Here is an 8088-nt window from a genome sequence, read left to right as displayed (position 1 = left end):
TATGTAGCTTGCCACTCTTCCTATTATCAGAGAACCTCACAGCACATCTGACATGAGTGCTCACCTTCATGGCATCTGAACTAACTGGAATCGTGTCTAGTGCCTCCAAAAGAGGGCTTAGCTGGGGCTAGCAAGTTAGCTGGGGTGCCTACAAATGGGAGAGACCAAGTTTGTGGGGAGAGGGAATGACCACAGAACTGCCACCAGCACTTCTGCAGCCTTTGGGAGGAGCCCCAAGCACAGACAGCACGTAGGCGTGCAGACGGTGCTCCCTCTGATATGCTTACCATAAAAAGGTGGCAGAAATATTTCTTGGCTAGGAAAGTCACAGCAGTAGTACCGTGCCTGACCTGGCAAGTTTAGAAATGTTTCTGTGTTTATGGTAAAATTACAAAAAGCAAAACCCGAGAGAATTCTTTTATAATCAAGCTCATTTTATACCCCACAAGCAGGAAAGCAGAGGGGTATTGCAAGAGTGGGAGATTTTGCTAAGCAGATTAACACAATAACTAAAAATAAAGATTTGACATATTTGGAATTCTAGGATAATCTCATTTTTCTCAGCCACTCAAGCCCTTCTCCCATGCTTGCCGTAGAGCTCAAATTCATACTAGCCAGTTAATTGATGAATCCATCTAGACTGCACATGAGAAAGATATGTCTGTATCTAGAGTACATGCTGACTTTTGGGTCCAGGCAATCTGGTGATTGGCAATCTGGTGATACATCAAATACATGCTGTAGAGTTAACAATAAGATTTATTTTTTACTTCAGAATTGGTCTTTTTATTTTGATTTAGTTACTTCACATTTGTTTCCCATACAGCATCTCCCTTTCATTTTATCCTTCCAATCTTATGAGCCTGATCAGGTAGGAGATTTTCAAAAGCTTTCTACAGTCTCAGCTTAGCCTGAAGTGTCAAACCTCTGTATCTTAATATGTATGGCTGTATGTGAGCCAGTCCAGAGCTCAAAGCAGTCTAAGCTGGAGATATCCCTTGGGGATAATGGTGTCCACGCTGAGCTGTGTGCTGTGGCTTACGTGGCCTTCACCGTACAATGTGGAGGCACATGCAGGCTCTTGCCTTTTCTCATGACCATGGCTCCTGCCTGGCTTTTTCTGCTACAGATACACGTTTGGCTAAGCAAGCTGATACACTGACATCCAGCAGCTCTGGATTCCTTAGCGTGGCCCCTTGCCTTGCATCAAAGAAGAAGGGTCTCACACCTGCTGGAGGCTCACCTGGGGGACCTTGGCCTGGGGGATTATCAATGGTGTCCTCTGAGGATAGTGCCCAGAAAGCCAACAGCTCCAGAGGGGTACTGGGATTTGGTGCCTCTACTGCCTACATTATCTCCAAGTTGTGCTAATGAAGATAACTGATCTGTTTTCTCATCAGCCCTGAGGGGAGCCTCTTGGTACATACACTCAGCATTGACTTGGTGAACACTTTTACTACAACTCAAAGCTGGGGGGGTTCAGATGATTCTATCCACTCAAAAGAACAGGGAACCCCATGGGAAATTATTTTTGTTACCCACCAGTGGCACAGCCGTATGCCTGCTAGCCAGCAAGTGACCATTTACCTTTGCATTTGGGCAGATCGATCTCACGACTCTTATCTACCCAGCTTTTTTGAAAGTTAAAATGATTTACTCTTTCTGAGCTGTAAAGACAGATGAAATCTCTCAAGAATTAATGAAAAGTAAATGCCACAGCATTCTTCTGTAGGAAATTTCCAGTGGGTTTATATGCATGCGTGTATGTGTATTTATGTACGTATACACACATACACAGACTGCACATTTCCAGCAGGGGACTTTCTATTTTACATTCTACTTGGACTAACACTTGGACTCTAATACCAGATATCACTGTGAGACATAATGAGGGTCATTAAAAGTATTTATTAGCTTATTAAACTGAACTGCCTTCACTGTTGCAGCTGGACTGTGTTTTATAGAAAACCCAGCAAATCCCCAAAGTCACACAACAGGAGCCCAATGCACTTTAGCTGATGACAGTGTAAATATCAAATTTACTAGGGCTAGCAAGTGGCAAACACAGCTCTGGTATGTTATTTAAAAACCTGCCATGAGGCACAGTACGTAATTCTCAACTCGTAAGAGTAGAGTTGCTCTGTAAGGAAATATGAGAAGAATTTGATAGGATTTAGTGATAATTTCAGGGATACAGTTGAATTACAGGCAGTCAGAAAGCTCTTAGATACTAGCTGCAGGTCTGATCCGATGACCACTAAAGAGGAAAGACTTCGTTATATGGGTCAGTCTAACATAGGTTTTAATCATAATATGTGAGATACACTGGAATTGCCCACATCTTTATCAAAATCTATGTGTAAAATAAGTTTATATTTTTAGCTAAGTTCAGGCAGGAAGGGAGAGAGCCCATCAGGTTCTGGTTGTGCAAATGGTGTGTGTGTCTGTGTGTGTAGGTGGGTGTTCAGTAGGCAACAGCCCCTTCTGCTGATTGCAGCTCAGCTTCCCCCCGACATTCAAGAGGTGACAGTGCCAGTTGCCTTCAGATGTGAATGTTTCTTCTTTCACACCAGGGATCCTCATTTCAAATATCTGGGGGACTTCTGGGTTTCCACCATTCTCTGTGCCCTAGACATGAGTGGGGGCAAGAGCGATGCAAACGCAGGACTTTGTTCAACTGCTCGCAGCCCCCTGGCTGGGGGAAATGCCTTTAAGGAGCCTGGCTGCTGCCAAGCCCCCGGCTGTGGGTTTGGGTGGGCTGAGTGAGCATGGGGCTCTGCCCTCAGCAAAACACTGGGCTCGCGTCTCCCAGCCCTGCAGATGTTGCGAGGATCGGGATCCTGGAATCACGCCAGGGTCACGCAGCCCTTTAACCCTCACTTTCCGGTAGTCCCACACGTGCAAGGATGATGGGAAAGGCTACAACCCTCTCAGACATTTCTTGAGCTGTTCCTCCAGGGCAAAGATGAATGGGCAAGTCCCTGGAGCGACTGGTAGATGTAGTATCAGTCGCACTTTCGGCAGTAGATAGCTTTGCATCACTCAAAAGAAATCAGAAAGGGATTAGTCACAAGGAAGTGTGCTTTGTTCTTAAAACATTCTCTCAGCCAAACTCCTCTTTCGAACCTGCTCAGGAGAGGAGTCTGCCATGGCACTGGATGAGCAATGTGGCCAGATGGAGGCAGAAAAACTGCTCAGTCACTTCGAGATAACCGTGACTAAGACTGATGACCTCAAAAATCCGTGGTCTGTATTAATTGAAAAAAAATAAATAAATCCCATGCTCCTTTATACTGCCATTACAAGGAACTGATGAATAGTTTTGCATCGTTTTCCATAAAGTAAAAGGAAAACCCCTGCTGAGGTATTTTTACTCTCACTCTATCTCACTGTCCTGCTCCAACACCCACAGTTCTCCTGAAGATACAGTCACTGCTTATTCAAAGTTCAAGTGTAGGGGGACCTTGAGCTGTTCTGCCAAAAGCTTTCCCCTTCCCCCACCACCCCCGCCTGAATCACTGGCAGCAAACATAATGGCAAAGGGTGTCACATTCTTTTTACTGTAATCCTGTAAAGCAGACTGGGATATTTTCCGAGATTTCTTGTAAAGCTGGACTCAAGCAACTGTGCATGTACATGTGCGCACACCCAGTTGCCAGTAAATCATCTTAAACTCACACGTTTGGAAAATTAATGGCTGATTTGGCTCTTTTCTTATAATTAAGAGTGTGTATTCAAATTATAATTGAAGATTTATTTCTTCAGGCTTCGTTCTTCCAAATGCTTTGTTAAATTTCCTACACTAACAGAACAGAAGTGTATCCCAGATAGCTGAAAGGCAAGAATTATAAGTACCCACACCCCTATACACACATTTTTAAAAAGGCTTAGACTGACACAAGCCAGGAAATTCAGAGTTCAGTCTCACATGGCCTTAATTCATACCTTTGAACACACAAACTCTTCTCTCTACAGGGCTATATTTTAAAAATAGGCAGTGGGACTTAACCCCAAAATTCTACGTAGCCCTGATTATAATGGCTCTTCCTTTCTCAGCTTTATCTTTTACAGCCTTTCTTTGCTCATTTTTCAAAAGATAACACTTAGAAAAAGAGACTGGGAAAGGTTTAATTAGTTTTCTATAAGACTAGTGCTATTTTGGAAGCACTGGGGCATTTTTTTCATTTTAATATTTCTTAAGCATGTATATGTTTTATATGTTTGTATGAACATAGTGAAAAATATTGTAATTAACTGATCCAAGGACTCAACAGTTAAGAAATGCCAAAATAAATTGATTGAACAGCATTTTTCCCTTCTCTTATGTTTGTGTACAGGGAGATGGCTCCTACTTTGGGTTGATCCCAGTTCACTCAGGCCCTTGCCCTTATCAGCTCCCTCTGCCCTCCCTGTCCTCCTGTGTCCCTGTCACCCTGGCCAGCCAAGCTCAGTCCCCCAAAGCACTCATCACGGCCTCTCACACCTCGAACCCTGCTTAAGCCTGGACATATAAGACACCCTATACATGCACAGATGTACAGAGAGTGGGGCTGATGTGCTGTAGCCATTTGTTAGGGAGCTGTGGACATCTGGTTGCCTGAGCTGCTCAATGTTCAGAAATTGGAAGATCTCTCACTACATGAAGGTCTAGTGAGCCTTCAGTTAGGCCAAAAACAAAACCAAAAACAAACAAACAAACAAAAAAAAATCAAACAAACAAGAAATCGGAGCTGCAAGCCACTCTCCCAAGACACTTTGTCCCACAGGCCTCAAAATGCACCTGGCTCCTCCCAGCTTGCTTTAAATGTTCATTTGACCCCTAGGCCAAATGCTCTGTAAAAGTCCAAGCCTCTGCAGCAATGTATTAGTCTTTGCCTGCAGCCTTTGCTACCCATGGGTCAGAGGAAGGGATGTTGTGATGGCCTGGGGGGGCTGATTAGGTGGTGGAAGATGCATCTGCAGAGAAAACTGGGTCCCGGACAAAGGCTGGTTCTTTCTTTTGGGAAACAAACCCAAAACATTTCACAGAATCACAGTATCACAGAATGGCTGAGATGGGAAGGGATCTCTGTAGTCCATCTGATCCAACCTCAAGCAAGGCCTTACAGAGCTGCTTGCCCAGAACCATGTCCAGGCAGCTTTTGAAGATCTTCAAGGAGGGAGACTCCACAGCCTCTCTGGGCAACCTGTGCTATTTCAACTGAAGGAGGAAGCAGTGGTGAAAGCTATGCCTGCCCAGCACAAGAAAGGGCCTTTCCCAACATGCAGCTTCCCGGAGCCTTCCTTGGGCCAGCAAGGCGACATGGACAGGACCATGGCTCTGCAGCCAAATGTTGTGGAACTTGTCTGGAAAACAGATGAATTCTCCTCTCTTTTCCTTTTGAAATCAGTGATAAGACAGCTTAAAAATGCATGACCAAGGCTCCCCCAAAATGGGCTGCAGTGTCATGCCCCTTCCTGTGCTCTTTGTGCAGTTTCTGCATTGCTAAACTTGTTCAGAAACGTGATCCTGAGAAAAGCCTGGGGAGAGGCAGCATCCTGAGCAGAGTGCTGGCTGACAACGCTGTGAAACAGGGAGCGACAGGACTGTCACCTGCAGCCTGAGACCTCCGGGGAAAGCATAGTTTCTGACTTTTTTTTTGTAAGCAAACAGGATTGCCTCACAGAGACAGCTGACTCCATCTTTGGTTTCCCGTGCAACACCTGCAGCTCCACAAGCTTGGCTAAAGTTTGGGTCAAAAAAAGGGTAACATTAATATAATCAAAAGTAATGTAATGAATTTAACGGAGTGAATGGTTTCTAAACAGCCCAAGGTCTTCTGGGCTGTGGACTGCTGGGATCCTGAACACTTGTCAGTCTTTTCCAGAAATACCAGCGGGCGTTAGAAAGGATATTGAGCATATCCTCACCGACAGCATGACTGACCCTTTGTTCCCAGGTGCCTACAACAGCTTCCATCCACATGGAGACCTTTCTAATGCCCTCAAAAGAGGTGCATTAGGGCTTCAGCTCTGGTTGCCTCCCTCTCCCCCATTTCCCACCGAGAAATATGGGACCAGTGCTGAAGGCCATAATCTGGACATTGACCACTGTACAGCTGAATATGAAGAGCATGCAGGATTCACACCCTGAAAGAAACATGTCCTGATCATATCCTGACTATTCCCCCAACTCTGTATCATTTTTCCTACTTTGTCCAGCTCCTTAGGATGGACTTACGTTCCCAGCTTTGCTCACGGCCTCCTCCAGAGCTCTGCCAATTCCTTCCCACCAGTCTGCTCCTTAGTTTATATTTCTCAATAAAGATATTCTCCTTGGCTGAAAGGATGTCCCCCCCTCCCTCAACCCCAAACCTTCTCATAAATCTTTAAAAAAAACTGATGTTAAAGAACAGCCTGTTGGTTATTCTTGCTGTGTTGGCAGGTGAATCGGCCTACAGGAACAGGGAGTTTTCTGCCCTCATGCCAATGGAGGCTCAGCCTTGCCTCCACCAGAGCCAGCAGTCTCCAAGACTACAGAATAACAACATAAGTTCATCTAAAAAGCCTAGCAAATGAGACACTTTGTGCAAATTTGGATACGAGGCTTCTTTACACCATTTGCTTTGTGTGGTCAGAACGCTGATGGGGTAGTGAGGCTGGGGAAGCTGTTTGCTTGCCTTTTGCCAGAGGCAGCATCAGTTGGCTGGGTTTAATATGGTATCACTTATGGCAAATACATGCAAAACTGATGTGAGCAGTAAAAAAATTGCTTTCCATGTGGACAGATTTGACAGAGAGTGAGCTGCATGGTTTGGATGTGGATTCAGGGCACCAAATAAGAGAAGCTGAGAGCTTTGTGGTGTGCATGTCCATACCCAGTCCCTCTTTCTACATACCAAACGCTGTTAGCTGTATCATTTCAAAGTAAAGAAACTCAGTAAAATATTGTCAGAAGCAAATGGTACGTGCAGGAAATAACAGGTTTAAAAACTAAGATCTCTTTTTTCATTCTTTACTTCTAGTCCTTTCCAACTTCAGCAGTTGCAAAGGCCTTTCCTGACAAAAAGAAATAAAAAAGCTTGAGCAGCAATTTGAGCATACTCTTTGTGTAAGTTTCAAGCCTGAGCTTGGAAAATATTTTCCTGTATCTTTGATTCAAGACACAAGCCTCTCAGTTCACTAACACAGCTCAGATCCTACAGGCTGTCACGTGGTTGGCTCCATAACCCTGGCAATTAGCTGAAGGATCCGTCCCACTGAACTATTTTTATTATCCTGCCTTTTTTTGTTGTTGTTTTGTTTATCTCCCAGTGGAGGAGCTTGCCAAACTCATTGATATACTTTTTGTGAATAAGCCACTGGGACACTGAGAGCACAGGTGCTCTGAAAGGTGTGCAGTGTTAGGTTACAGAATAGCTCTGATGTGATCTTTTGACTTTTGGGGCTGATTGTTAAAGAAAAAAAAAAAAAAAGAGGAAGAAGCAGGAATTGACTACATTTCATTAGAGCTTTCAGTGCAGCAAACGAGCCAGAAGAATTTCTTAAGCCTATACGCTAAAATTTGGGAATTTATGTGTAATATCAAACAGATTAAATGAATTGCATCACTCCCTGATTCAGCATATGCAGACCCTTGCAGTTGAAGTTTCCCAGTCGATCCATCCTCTTCCCCCCAGTCGTAAATAAAGCCAGGAGTGGAAGATTCCCTTCAAGTAAATTTATCTCTTTGACAGTCTAACAGGTGGCGAAGTTAATGCTAAGTCTCAAGAGAACTTGGTTGGTAAGAATGGCCCTGCAATAACTAACCACAATGATTTACAAGGGACTAAATTGCCAGATTAGGCCTTGATAATTTTTCAACTCTTGACTTCATTATTACCTTGTGGATCTGGATCTTACATCACCTCTAGGAATGCCGGGGATCAAATTAAAGTGGAAACACCTGGTTGAAAGTCAGTTCAAAATACAGATTTAAGAATGAGGGGGCTATTTTTGTGTGCTGGATCTGCTTTTTATGCATGGTAGACAGCTATAAAATTCTGTTTCTTTGTGTTTGAACTTAATTTTCAAATGCCAGTCTGCCTTGTGTGTGTGCTTGCTAATAAT

This window comes from Anser brachyrhynchus, assembly GCF_964034855.1.
Source record: "Anser brachyrhynchus genome assembly, chromosome: 2".
Taxonomy (NCBI): Eukaryota; Metazoa; Chordata; class Aves; order Anseriformes; family Anatidae; genus Anser; species Anser brachyrhynchus.
The sequence above is the reverse complement of the archived record's forward strand: the minus strand, read 5'-3'. Positions refer to the sequence as shown.